Source organism: Mustela nigripes, chromosome 1, assembly GCF_022355385.1.
Source record: "Mustela nigripes isolate SB6536 chromosome 1, MUSNIG.SB6536, whole genome shotgun sequence".
NCBI lineage: Eukaryota > Metazoa > Chordata > Mammalia > Carnivora > Mustelidae > Mustela > Mustela nigripes.
The window spans coordinates 4,375,687-4,388,737 of NC_081557.1; the positions used below are offsets into that span (position 1 = coordinate 4,375,687).

General features: G+C 47.7%; 1 protein-coding gene across 12 annotated transcripts in view; it reads right to left on the minus strand.

Annotated features, from left to right (window-relative positions):
• The window catches only part of PPP6R3 (protein phosphatase 6 regulatory subunit 3), a 139,728-nt gene that overhangs the window by 82,017 nt on the left and 44,660 nt on the right, over positions 1-13,051 (minus strand). For all 12 annotated transcript variants that reach the window (XM_059399457.1, XM_059399530.1, XM_059399504.1 and 9 more), the window contains exon 2: positions 12,438-12,589. The gene's annotated coding sequence lies outside the window, so the exon portion shown is untranslated. The remainder of the gene's footprint in view (positions 1-12,437; positions 12,590-13,051) is intronic.

Below are 13,051 nucleotides of genomic sequence, written 5' to 3' on the forward strand. Positions count from 1 at the left end.
GGGGCACCTGGGTAGCTCAGTCGGATGGGGGTCTAACTTGCTTTTAAGCTCTCATAGGCCATGGGACTGAACCTCACACTGGGCTCTGCGCTCAGCCAGGAGTCTACTTGAAGATTCCCTCTCCCCCCACTTTGCCCATCCCCCTCTCTAAAATAAATAAAAATGAATTTTAAAAAATGCCTAGAACACTCAAATACATTGGGAAACAATGTTTCATCAATGTAAAAAAAAAAAAAAAAAAAAAGACACTAGACTCCCCATCATCTTGGAGTAAACTGAACCTTCACGGTCCCCATTTAGATTGAAAACAACTTACTTATTCCAGAAGCAGCAGGCATAGTTACTCCAGCCTCTGGTCAAGTTTACAAGCAAGCCGGGAACAGGACGTACTGGACAAATCGAGCTGCTGAAAGGCGGCGCACACTGGCTCCCGTCCTCCCGCCAGCATCCAGATACCTGTTATATCAGGACACCCTGGGCCTGGATGCAGGTATTGGGGAACTCAGCTGGGCAGCATCTGACAAGACCCAAAGGGGGAAGTGCCGGGCTCGGAGGGTGGGGGGCCGCTCGCTGGGCACACCGGAAGCCGCCTGCCACAAGAAGGGGGCGGGGGCAAAGCACCGCTACCGGGAGCGCGCAGTGCCACTGTGAAGGGAGGTCACTTCCGCACTGTTCACGAACATAAACCTCCTCCTCTCAGCAAAGCTGAACGCCGACGCAGATGTTCTAACTCTCCCACGAAGAGGCAGAGACATGGAACACAAAGAGTAACAGAGGGACTCTGAGGGCAGCTCTGGCTCAGCACCACGGGAGAAGATGACAGAGGACGGGCAAGGGCAAGTCCACCAGTGGCTGCTTCTGCATTTCCTACTGGTGCCCTCCTCCAGCCCCTCCCAAAGGCTGGACTCATTAAATCCAAGATCACAGTGCCTATTAGAGATACATATTTCTCTAGAGGAAAGGCAACTCTGAGCCACTTTCATTGTATTTGCTTTGTAACTTTGTAAAGAAGCACTGTAACTGCTTCTTCCAAAGAATATGTCAAAGGCAATGACATTTCTACCACCCAGATATTCCAGAATCATTTTTACTTTGTAATTCTTTGTTATGTCAGACTTTCTTTGAGAGTAATAAACAAAGGAGTCAATTCCATTTATTATGTGTTATATTAACCAGCAGGTACTCTGAATGCAGGAATACTACGATAAACGATCCCTACCCCTTGAAAATGACAATAAAACGGAGAAAAGAAAACAACGAAGAGAAAAGAACAAGAAGAAGAACAGGAGAATGAAAGGTATCAACTGCAAGCCTATTCCGTAGGAAGGGAGCTCCAGAGAGGGGAGCCTGACAAGAAAGACTTCCTTATACACAAGGCCCTGAAGACAGGCAGGGTTCAGTAGGTGATGCTACAGCAAAAAGTGATCCGGGTCAGCAGATACAGGTCTGCAAGCACAGAGAACAGGAGAGAGGTTTCCAGGAGCTTCAGGAAATTCCTGGCAGGGGAAGGCCCTGGTAACAGGAAGAGCTGTTCAGAAGGTGCAAGGACAAGCTTAGGCATCAAGCCCTGGTCTCGAAGGGCCCTGCAGGGATACAGTGCAGAGCAGCACGGGCTCACTGCAGAAGCAGAGACAGAACCAGTGGGTCTTAACAGAGATAAACATACTTTAAAATATCTACAGTAATGGTGAGGCAACATATTTTAAAAACATATGGAAAGAAACAATTCTGGGCAGAAGCAGAGGAAAACGACACAGAGGAGATGACATGTAAGCGTGGCAGGTCATCTTCAACAGAGGCTGGCCTCCTACAAAGGCCAAGGGAGGGAGAGGTCCGACCTGCTCCGGGTATAACCAAGTGTTTGGGTGTAACTGAAATATGGGGCCAGGGAGGGGGTGCTGAAGACAAAGAAAGGGCTAATAAGCAGAAGGTCAGCGCGTACCGCGCATACAGAACTGCCTGCAATGCAACAGACCAGAGAGAGAGAAGTCTAAAAAGGGAGCAACCCATCCAGAAGCCTGTGTGAGAACGCACAGAAAGTGGGGAGCCCTGCACAGCCTCCACTCTGAAAATCCCGGTACCCCGAGAGCTTTCCCACTAAACTACCACTCCTCCCACAGCACCAACCACAGTTCTGTCTCTTCAAAGCCCAACTTTCATTTTTCTTCAGTCTTGGCTATACTATGTGGTATCAGATGACAAAAATTTATGGCTTGCCACTGCCTAGGAAATACACAAGCTTCAGAAAGCAAGCATCACCACCACACTGGAGTGTCTCCGAACCCGGCACTCAGATGCTAAGGGCTGGGAGCAAGCTGCAATCTGACCACCCAGGTCCCCTTTGCATAAAAAAAGCCAACTGCCCGGGCGCCTGGGTGGCTCAGTGGGTTAAAGCCTCTGCCTTCAGCTCAGGTCATGATCCCAGGGTCCTGGGATCGAGCCCTGCATCAGGCTCTCTGCTTGGCAGGGACCCTGCTTCCTTCTCTCTCTGCCTGCCTCTCTGCCTACTTGTGATCTCTGTCAAACAAATAAAATAAAATCTCAAAATAAAACCCAAAACCTGCCAACCTGGGAAAACCCAGTCTTACTTCTGTCTCCTGGTCCACATTAAAGCAAGTACTGTGCATCTATACACACGGTCATCACGAAAACACAAATGTGTAGGAATTTCTATACATAATTTCCGCAATTTCAAAAACTTCAGTCCAGTATATGTAAAGCATAATATTTTACTAAGAACAAGTTTTGTGGGTCTTTTCAAAGTGAGACTGAGGGGTTGGGGAGAAAAAAGACAAGTAATGAGGGGGACACAATGGTAACCAAGTTCTTCCCAGAAGCCTTGTTAGAGATCAAAGAATAAAGGCAAGGAAAACCCAGCTGCATCCAGGTGGGGTGTGTGTGGTGTGTGTGTGTGTGCGCGCGCGCACGCGCGCGCGTAAGAAAGAGAGGAATAGGGGTGGGGGAGAGAGTGCACACACAAACAAGCCAAAGGTAAGAGATACAATCAAAGTCACATCAGAGAATTCTTATGGGATCTAACAGTGGATTTTCCATCTCAAGCCCCAGGATTCTCTGAAACTCTGAAGCCAGACAGAAGAGTCAGCAAATCCGAGTCAAACATTAGAGAGCAGCAAGGGCGTGGATGCTCTCTTCCCCGATGCTGACCTCCAACTTCTGGGGAAGCCTAAGAACATTAAAAGGAAGACCAGTAAGTTCACTCAGCACCAGTCAGACTGCTGTCTCAAAATTAAGTGTAACTGGCAGAAAACCAGAGGCACTGACAGGGTGCACGGAGAGTCACAGCTTTTCATGCCCAACACTGGAGCAACAAGAAGACGAAGCACATGCAGCCCAGCAGCTTCCAGAAGTTCCTAGTCCACAACGTCAGCGAGTTGGAAGCACTGCTGACACGCACCCAGCCTCACCTCGCAGAGACTGCTCACGACGTCCCCTCTGAAACCACAGAGCCACTGTACGAGCAGCAGCCCGGCTGGCCCTCAAAGTCACTTGTCCCAGTGCCAGGCTGCGCAGCGAAGAAAAGGAAGGGGCAGCTCCTATTCAAGCTGCATTTGTGTTCATAAAACCAGAAAACTACAGAAAACAAACAAAGGGATAAAGAGGGGCAGCAGTGAGCTCGCTGGGCACAGAACAGCGGTGGCCATGTGACCATGTGACCGCGTGACCATGTGATGGGGTGACCGTGTGACCATGCTGAGGAGAGCCATGGCCGACTGCGGCCTGAGCCCAAACGAGCTGCTACAGCATAGAGAGAAGCAGGTCCAGAGATGCAGGAGACTGTAGTAAGCGCCACATGAAGTCACGTTACTGTGGGACCAATAAGCAAAGCCACCTCAGAATAAAGTCCGAGATGAATCCGGTCTAGGACCTCGGGAGAGCTAATCCTGCTGCAGTCGTCTGGGGCAGATGCCCCTTTGCCAAGTACTGCCACACCTTGCCCTGGGGACGAAGAGACTGCCAGCCACACGGCTCCTAAAGAGATGACCAGGTAAAAGTCCTCGTCACTTGGGGGATAAAATAACCAGCTTTGCTGGTTTTAAAGCTCTTCTGTAATATCACCAAACATAAAATGAGAGCCAGTGAGTGAAAAACACAGATGATGTGTGAGCAGGAGAAGCACGAACTCGTTAAAGATCGAGCTAAAGGTTACGGCCATGAATACACTCGAAGCCCTGAGGCAGGAGGAACGCTGGCCAAAGTCCGGATGATGACCCTGCCCGAGAGGACCCACGCAGGAAAGGAAGGCGATACTAAGTGGCGGCTGTGCTGCTCCATACATCTCAAGTCCGTCCGATAGAAAACGCGTGGCTTCATCTGGGCTGACATGGAGCCTCAACAGGAAAACGGAAGGATTACACAACCTTCCAGATGTTTACTGGATAAACAGAATTCTCCACTCCTCTGGCAACTCCAGCAAGACGCAATAAAGGACAAAGAAAAAGAAGAATGCCAACAAATGTACGAAAAGAGAGAAAACAGAGAAATAATTCAGTAAGTCCAGCATCCAAGTTACATAAGTTTTAGAACATATCACAATCCACAACCACCGGCCTCATCAAAAATACCCTTTTTCCCTCCGAGTGTACAGAACAGGACTCTGACCTGCTAGGACCTCCACATCCTATCACAGTGAATGGTGGAGCTGACCTTCACGGCGCACTGTGGTATTCCACAGTATCAGGGATAAAAACATTATATTTTATCTCAACTTTTCTTGTGAGAAAAAATACTCAAATAAGGACTGAAAATCAGAATGGTATCAGCTTCCTCAACAGCAATTCTAGAAAAGAGCACTTTCAGACATGGAAGGTTGGAAAGATTTATTCACACTTTCTCAAAAAGCTACCAGAAGACGGGCCGCACTGAGGCACGGCAGTAAGCGGGCAGGGGCGCCTGGGTGGCTCAGTCAGTTGAGCGTGTGACTCTCGATGTCGGGGTTGTGGGGTCAAGCCCATGTCGGTAGTAGAAAGTACTCAAAAATGAATTCTTTTAAAAAAAAAAAAAAAAAAGCATGGGACTAGGCCATGAGAGGAAGACATGGAACACATGGAACCGGGGATCCTACACATCGAGAAGCAGAGCCAACTGTCAGAAGAAAAGCTGGGGGGGCGGGGGAGTGGAGGGCAGGGGACACCGGCCACTACAGAGGAATCCGCCCGGAGGGAGGCATGCCTGACGCAGAGGGCTCTGAAAAGGATGTGTCCACACAGGCGATCTATGCACCAGACACATGTGACCACGCTGAGAAGAATTTTACTAATTAAGTCAGAGACCTAGGGAATAATTCACCAAACTACCCATACTTCCACACTGATTTTATCCAAAGTTGAGCTTTAACTATGTTGGAAGAGGGAGGAAGGAAAGAAGCTAATCCGTCACCTTCACTGTTAGGTCAGCCAGGTTAGGAACAGCTACCTGCAGAATGCAAGCCAAACATCAAGGGTTTGCAGGAAACAAACAAACATGAGAAAACACTAGGAGATAAAGGTCCTGGCCCCTAGTAAGTAACTAAGGGATGAGGACGAGAAAGGGTCAGAAAGATGCAGATGACAGTTATGTTTTGCTGGAAACCTTGTGGTGCTGTTGGGCTTTTGCCACCACGCACCTGTATACACTGTGCACCCAAGCACAGGAAGACACTGCGGGGAAGGAGAGCCGACAAGAGCGCTGAGCACGATCCCTGGCACACTTGATAAGGCTCAGTCTGAAATCAAGATACCACGAAAAATGAGCTAACCTGACCGTCATGTGGAAAGACGGGCAACAGCTACGTATACATAAGAGTCTGTGTGCAAAAAAGCAGCAAAGAAAAAAAGAAGCCAACCAACCAGCCGGCAGCAAATCCCACAATGGTACCTCTTCACCCGTAGGTTCCTTTTCTCACCCTGTTCTTTCTACCACCAGCATGTGAGCCAACTCCAGAGCCCGGGGACACCCAGGGAACAGGAATGAAGTTGCCAAATCTGGCCTGCCACCCATTTTTATCCAGCCCCTGAATAAAGACTGATCTTCCTATTTTTAACTGAGGGGGGTCAGAAGAACAGTATTCCATGACTTGTGAAAATTCTTTGAATTTCACAAAGTTTTCCTGAAACCTAGCCACACCATACATTTACATCCAGTCCCTGGCGGCTGTCACACGACGAAGGCAGAGTTGAGGGTGACAAGAGACCACATGCGACACACCCATCACTCCGCACCGCTGCTCCACCAGACGCCTTCCGGATCACAGTGACACCCTCAGAACTCCATGGTGCCTTGAGGGCCACTTGCTGCAGTGCGACATTTTATTATCATCCTCGCATCCCCAACATGTCAAAACAAGAAAAGAACCACTGGACTTGGACTGCTGTGCCTGTCAGAAACGTGGGGTGGGGATTCCCGGGTCGCGGAATCAGACGACGCATCTGCCGCGCAGGAGCACCGAGCAGGGCCAGGGCGGGGAGCCCCCTTGCACACGCCGCCACCCGCAGCATGTCCCCACATAAACACCCAAACATCTCCACTGGAGTAGCTCTTAACAGGACAACTTCACAGAAACAGAAGAAGATGATGAAACTTCAAGCGAAGCTGGTCTCCCAGTGGCCTGAAAGCCAAGCGCGGGGCAGCCAGGGACAGTTTTCCTTCGAGTTTGTGCGCCGGATGCAGCCCCATTGAGGAGTCTGAAATGGTGACAGACGAGGCTTCATGCACAGCCCGCATGACAGAGCCACAGGCTGAGCGTTGAAAGAGAAGCGGAGGGAAGACAACGTTGCTACAGCGTGCAGAGGAGTCTGCTGTGACGGGCGACAGCGGACAGGGGGAAAATTATGCGTAGAGCAAAAAAACGGCTTAATTGGACAAATTTACAAAACTTGTGAAAATGTACTGTTTAAAGCTCATAGTTCTTTGTATTTTCATCAACAGCTCCTTCGAGAGGTTTTTTAAATTTCCTCACCTGTTACTGAACCGGTAACGTCAACAGTGAACTTCATTTACTCTGGCAGACTCTAGCACCTGCAAGCTGTGTAATGGCTTCTCAAGGGATCATGTTTTTTGCAACTTTTTGAGCCCAGGGCCAAGACTGAAATTTTGCTGAATAAGCAGAACAACGCTCAACCGCTATCACTAAATGCTGAGTGGCTCTGGAAATTGGCCTTGGCTGACATCTTGATGTTTCTTGGTGAATTCAACCTAAAACTGCACGGCTGACCAGCACCCATCTGCCAAAACCTTCTGCTGTGGTGAGGTCATTTCAGTACTGACTTTGTTAGGATCATAAATTCAAGCTGCTTCATACACTTCCCACGCTGTCAGAACTTCAAACTGAATGACATCTCTGTCCCCATACAGATTTGCGATGGTGACATTTTCTGAGCTCAAACTACAGTTAAAAAGCATTTTTCAGAACTTAATGCAAATGTAAAGGAAAGTTTCCTATTCCAAAGTTCATACAGCTATACAAATGAGGATTTTCCTAACCGTTCTCTGGAAGTAATTAACCTACGATGTGACAACCTGCTAAAAGGCAAACAGCAAGAGGAGAATCTAAAAGAATTCTATAAATGCCTTCCAAGTGATGAATATACATGCTTGGAGACTGATACCAGAATGTGGGAGCACCTATTTGTGTAAAAAGACATTTTCAAAGATGAAATATGTAAAATCACATTATAGGTCACCATTAGTAGATTAGATGAACATCTGTAGTAGAATTTGAGAGGGGGAGCTCTGGCTACAAACACCATTTAGGTGAAATGTTATCCCCCTAGAAAAAGAATTCCATTCTTCTCCTTAGTTGATCTGTATTACAAAATATTGAACTCTAGTATTTTTTATATTTTTAATTTCATCAATAAAATCTGTAAAAATTTGCTCTCATTTTATATATTTTTTTAAAGATCTTATTTATTTATTTATTTAAAGATTTATTTATTTATTTGACAGAGAGAGAGAGAGAGAGAGAGAGACCGAGACCAAGCAGGCAGAGAGGCAGAGAGAGAGAGAGAGAGAGAGAGGAGGAAGCAGGCTCCCTGCCAAGCAGAGAACCCGATGTGGGACTCGATCCCAGGACCCTGAGATCATGACCTGAGCCAAAGGCAGAAGCTTAACCCACTGAGCCACCCAGGCGCCCCTAAGATCTTATTTATTTATTTAAGAGAGAAACAGTGAGAGAGAGCATGAGAGTGGAGAAGGTTAGGGGGAGAAGCAGACTCCCCGTGGAGCTGGGAGCCCACTGTGGGACTCGATCCCAGGACTCCAGGATCATGACCTGAGCCAAAGGCAGCTGCTTAACCAACTGAGCCACCCAGGTACCTTGCTCTCTTATTTTATAAATACCTATATAATATCCTCTCTTTTGCCTCTTGCTCTCAAAACCTAAAATATTTCCTATCTGGGCTATGACAACCTCTGGTCTAAAGGACCCTATATTTAAAATGCTGCTCCTCTCTGGGAATCCTTCTCCACTGGTTTTAGGACTCCTCGAGACTATTGGGTAACTACTTTTTTTTTTTTTTTTTTTAAGATTTTGTTTATTTATTTGACAGATCTCACAAGTAGGCAGAGAGGCAGGCAGAGAGAGAGGAGGAAGCAGGCTCCCCGAGGCAGGGAGCCTGATGTGGGGCTTGATCCCAGGCCCCTGGGATCATGACCCAAGCCGAAGGCAGAGGCTTAACCCACTTAGCCACCCAGCCTCCCCAACAGGTAACTTCTTAACAAAAGAGTTCACCTGGCATCAGACAGCATCTGACGAGCAGAGGAAAGGGGGGGGGGGGGCAGGAAAAATATAGCTAATTGTAAGGAACTGTTCCACAGTTTGCCAGGCTAAGAGTCTTTGTCAGCAAAGAAAAACAAAATAAACTTTAAAAAGAGAGAGAAAGAAAGGGAGAAAGTCCTAACTATAACTGTTATCCTGAGAAATGTTTCTGAAATTTTAGCCCTACCACTAAGCAATTAATGATACCTATTATGTAAAAAATAATAAAGATATAAAGTAGGGGGCGCCTGGGTGGCTCAGTCAGTAAAGCATCTGCCTTTAGCTCAGGTCACGACCCCAGGGTCCTGAGATCAAGTCCCGGGTTGGCTCAACAGGGAGCCAGCTTCTCCCTCCTCCCTCTGCCTGCCATTCCCCTTGTTTGTGCTCGCGCACGCTCTCTCTCTCTGTCAAATAAAGAAATAAAATCTTGGGCAGGGGGAGATAGAAAGTAGAAGTCAAAACTCCTTGTTCCTGGAATACTTAAATCTACTCAAAGAGAAAAAATAATCCTAAAATAACTTAATGAGATATGCTAAGAGTTCACAAAAGAGTGGCCACAGAGGAACTGGAACAATACAGAAAGATTTGACAAAATAAGTAGAAAGAGAGCAGAGGCCTAGTAAAAGAGGAATCAAATGCACATAACAATAATAAAATCCTGCGGCGCCTGGGTGGCTCAGTGGGTTAAAGCCTCTGCCTTCAGCTCGGGTCACGAGACCCTGGGATCGAGCCCCGCATCCGGCTCTCTGCTCAGCAGGGAGCCTGCTTCCTTCCCCCTCTCTCTCTGCCTGCCTCTCTGCCCAACTTGTGATCTCTGGCTGTCAAATAAATAAAATCTTAACAAAACAAACAAACAAACAAATAATAATAATAAAATCCTAAGATGGGGGAGCAAACAAAATGGGTGAAGGGGTAAAAAGGTAGACTTCAAGTCATAAAATAAGGCATGAAATGTAATGTCTGGGGGCACCTGGGTGGCTCAGTCGCTTAAGTGTCTGCCTTTAGCTCAGGTCAGATCCCGGGGTCCTGGGACTGAGCTCCACGCCAGGCTCCCTGCTCTGCATGGAGCCACTTCTGCTTCAGCTATTGCAGAAAACTAGACTCCTTTCCTTGAGCCACTATCTCAAATAAATAAACCCCTCTATCTCAAATAAATAAATAAATAAAATCTTTTAAAAAGAGAAAAAGAAAGAATGCAATGTACAGCACTGTGACTGTGGTTAATAATATTGAATTATATATTTGAAAGCTGCTACAAGAGATCTTAAAAGTTCCCATTACAGGGGTGCCTGGGTGGCTCAGTCAGGTAAGCACCTGACTCTTGATTTTGTTTTTTGTTTTATTTTTTAAGATTTTATTTATTTATTTGAGAGCAAGCGTATGTGCTGACATGCGCATGAGCAGGGTGGTAGGGGCGGGACAGAGGGAGAAGGAGAATCCCAAGCAGACCTCCCGCTGAGCACAGAGCCCCATACAGGGTTTGACCCCGCACCCCCCAAGATCATGACCCAAGCTGAAACCAAGAGTTGGATGCCAAACTAACTGACCCACCTGGGTGCCCCTGCTTCTTGATTTTGGCTCAGGTCATGATCTCAGGTTTATGACATCAAGCCCTCCTGTTAGGCTCCACAATGGGCATGGAGCCTGCTTAAGATTCTCTCTCTCCCTCTTTGCCTCTTCCCAGAGCCCTCTTAAAAAAAAAGTTCTCTTTACAAGAAAAAAAAAGTAACTATGTGATGCTGAATATCGACTTGACCTACTGTGGTGATCATTTCAAAATATATACAAATATCGAATCACTATGCTGTCTGCCTAAAACTCACATGTAATATGTTAACTATATCTCAATTTTTACAAGCTATGTGTTGTATTATAGAAAGAGCTTTCAAAATCATTCTTTGAGGGTCAGCTGGGTGGCTGGTGGGTCAGCCACGCAGCATCTGCCTTTGGCTCAGGTCATGATCCCAGTGTCCTGAGATCAAGCCCCACACTGGGTTCCTTGTTCAGCAGGAAGCCTGCTGCTCCCTCTGCTGCTCCCTCTGCTTGTGCTCTCGCACTCTTTCTCTCTCTCTCTGACAAATAAATAAATAAAAATCTTTAAAAATAAAAATAGGGGCGCTTGGGTGGCTCAATTAACTCAGAGGTTAAAACCTCTGCCTTCGGCTCGGGCTATGGTCCCAGGGTCCTGGGATCGAGCCCCGTATCAGGCTCTCTGCTCGGCGGGGGGCCTGCTTCCCCCTCTCTCTCTGCCTGCCTCTCTGCCTACTTGTGATCTATCAAATAAATACATAAAATCTTTAAAAAATAAAAAACAATTCTTTGAACTCTAAGGTCACAATAGAAAAGTGGGTAACTTACAATTTACAGAGAACAGTTTAAAAAAACGTAAAAAAGATGTCCAACCTGTAACATAACCAGCTGAATTCAAGCTCGAGGTCTCTGTGGGCCCTGAAACTAGTGCCTCCTCCTCCCATCACCGCCGGCTCTGAAGCCGCTGATGAAAAAGGCAAAGCGCATCACAAACCGCCTTGTTTGTGGTCCTGATGGTTAGTGGTCCTGATGGTCTGACCACAGTTCTAAGTACATGGTCCTGACCTTCTCCAACCTAAACCCTCAGCTTGGGCTGAATTCTCCACACAGCCAGGCAGGTGGGAAACAGAAGAGGCTTTACCCACAGGGCTGGAAGGGAGCCCTGAGAGAGAAAGAGAAGGAACAACGGCAGGACCAAAACCAAAACAACAACAACAACAACAGAGTCTCACCAGACACGGTGCCAAGAGATGAATGAATACTTGGGGAAGAATCTTCTCCCTCTTTTTACAGAATAATACAGAGAAAAGGCTGGAGAAGTCAGATGTGTCAAAGAATCCTGACTCCCTGGCCCAGGAGGTACAGCTTGGCCGGAAGCCCAAAGGGAGGCGGGGAGGGGAGGCGAGGAGGGGGAGGCGGGGAGGGGGAGGCCGTGGGGGGAGAAGCAGGGCCTGCCGCAGCGCGGAACGAGTGTCTCCCGAGAGAAGGAAGCCTGAAGCGCAGGCCAGTACGCGGTTTATGCCCACGGTCTCCTCAAGACACATGGAGCAAATGAAGACGGACGAACGTGTCCCATTCGCCTACTGAGACGCCGTACTGAGCACTTCACTGAGAGCCCCGGCACCATGGCCGCTTTCTGCGGGGCCAACTGTCAAGTACACAAAGTCAACCTCTGGTCTCTAACAGGAAGTTTCAGTGACAAGGTCTCAGATGAGAGCGGTGAGGACCTGAGAGGAGTCAGAAGGCTGGCCAAATGCCGGAGATGGCCCGCGGCCGGGGAACCACCGAAACAAGCCACCCGGGCTCGAGCCCGCCCACGCGCTCTTGCAGGCGCCTAGAAGCAGCAGCGGAGTCTCCACCAGCAGTCTCTGTCCGCGGGCTCCCTCCGCTTGCCAGGCCAGGCTTATCCTTAGCACCCAGATCAAGCCCCCCAAGGAAAAGAGGAATCCCACGGATCGGGTGCTGCAGATTCCAAAACGAGCCAGAGCAAACTGCGGAGGCTACTACTGAACTTCCTAAAAATACCATAGGGCCTCGGAACCACACGCTGCCTGGTCTAGCCCTGGTCGACCTCGACTCCAGGGTCTCCAACAGAACGCTGCTTTCCTTGAGCAACTATGAAGGAAACTCCTGATCATCTTAATGGTCTCACCTTTCAACCAAGTTTAAAAATTAAAAGAAATGTTTTCTTCTCTGTGGCTCCTTGCCCATTACAGGTTATCCTGGTACCCGGTGTCTTCCAGTTCACTGCATTAGCAGATTAGCCGGAGTGAAGCGCGATGTGGAAGCGGAACAGAAGCTCTCCTGTAAGGAAAAAAGAGCATATGTTCACAGCATGTTCTGTTTTGGTCTGATGACAGCTGCCGTTAAAGAGGACCCTGGTTGAGGGTCCTGATTTCACATAGAACTGCACCTCAGAAAATTGGAAAGTTCTAGTTAGCTGAAATTTTTTCTATGTGAAAACAGGAAAGAAAAGCACTGTCATCCCTCTACCTCAGCTTTCATCCTACACGAAACAATAGCCCAGAAATAGAGACATTATAATAGCATTATCACTGAACAAGTAAGGAAAACATATATATTCTTATCTTTATCTTATAAAAACATGAATGATATTTTTTTAGAAGATTTTATTTATTTATTTGACAGAGAGAGAGGTCACAAGTAGGCAGATAGGCAGGCAGAGAGAGAAGGGAAAGCAGGCTCCCCGCTGAGCAGAGAGCAATGCGGGGCTCAATCCCAGGACCCCAGGATCATGGCCTGAGC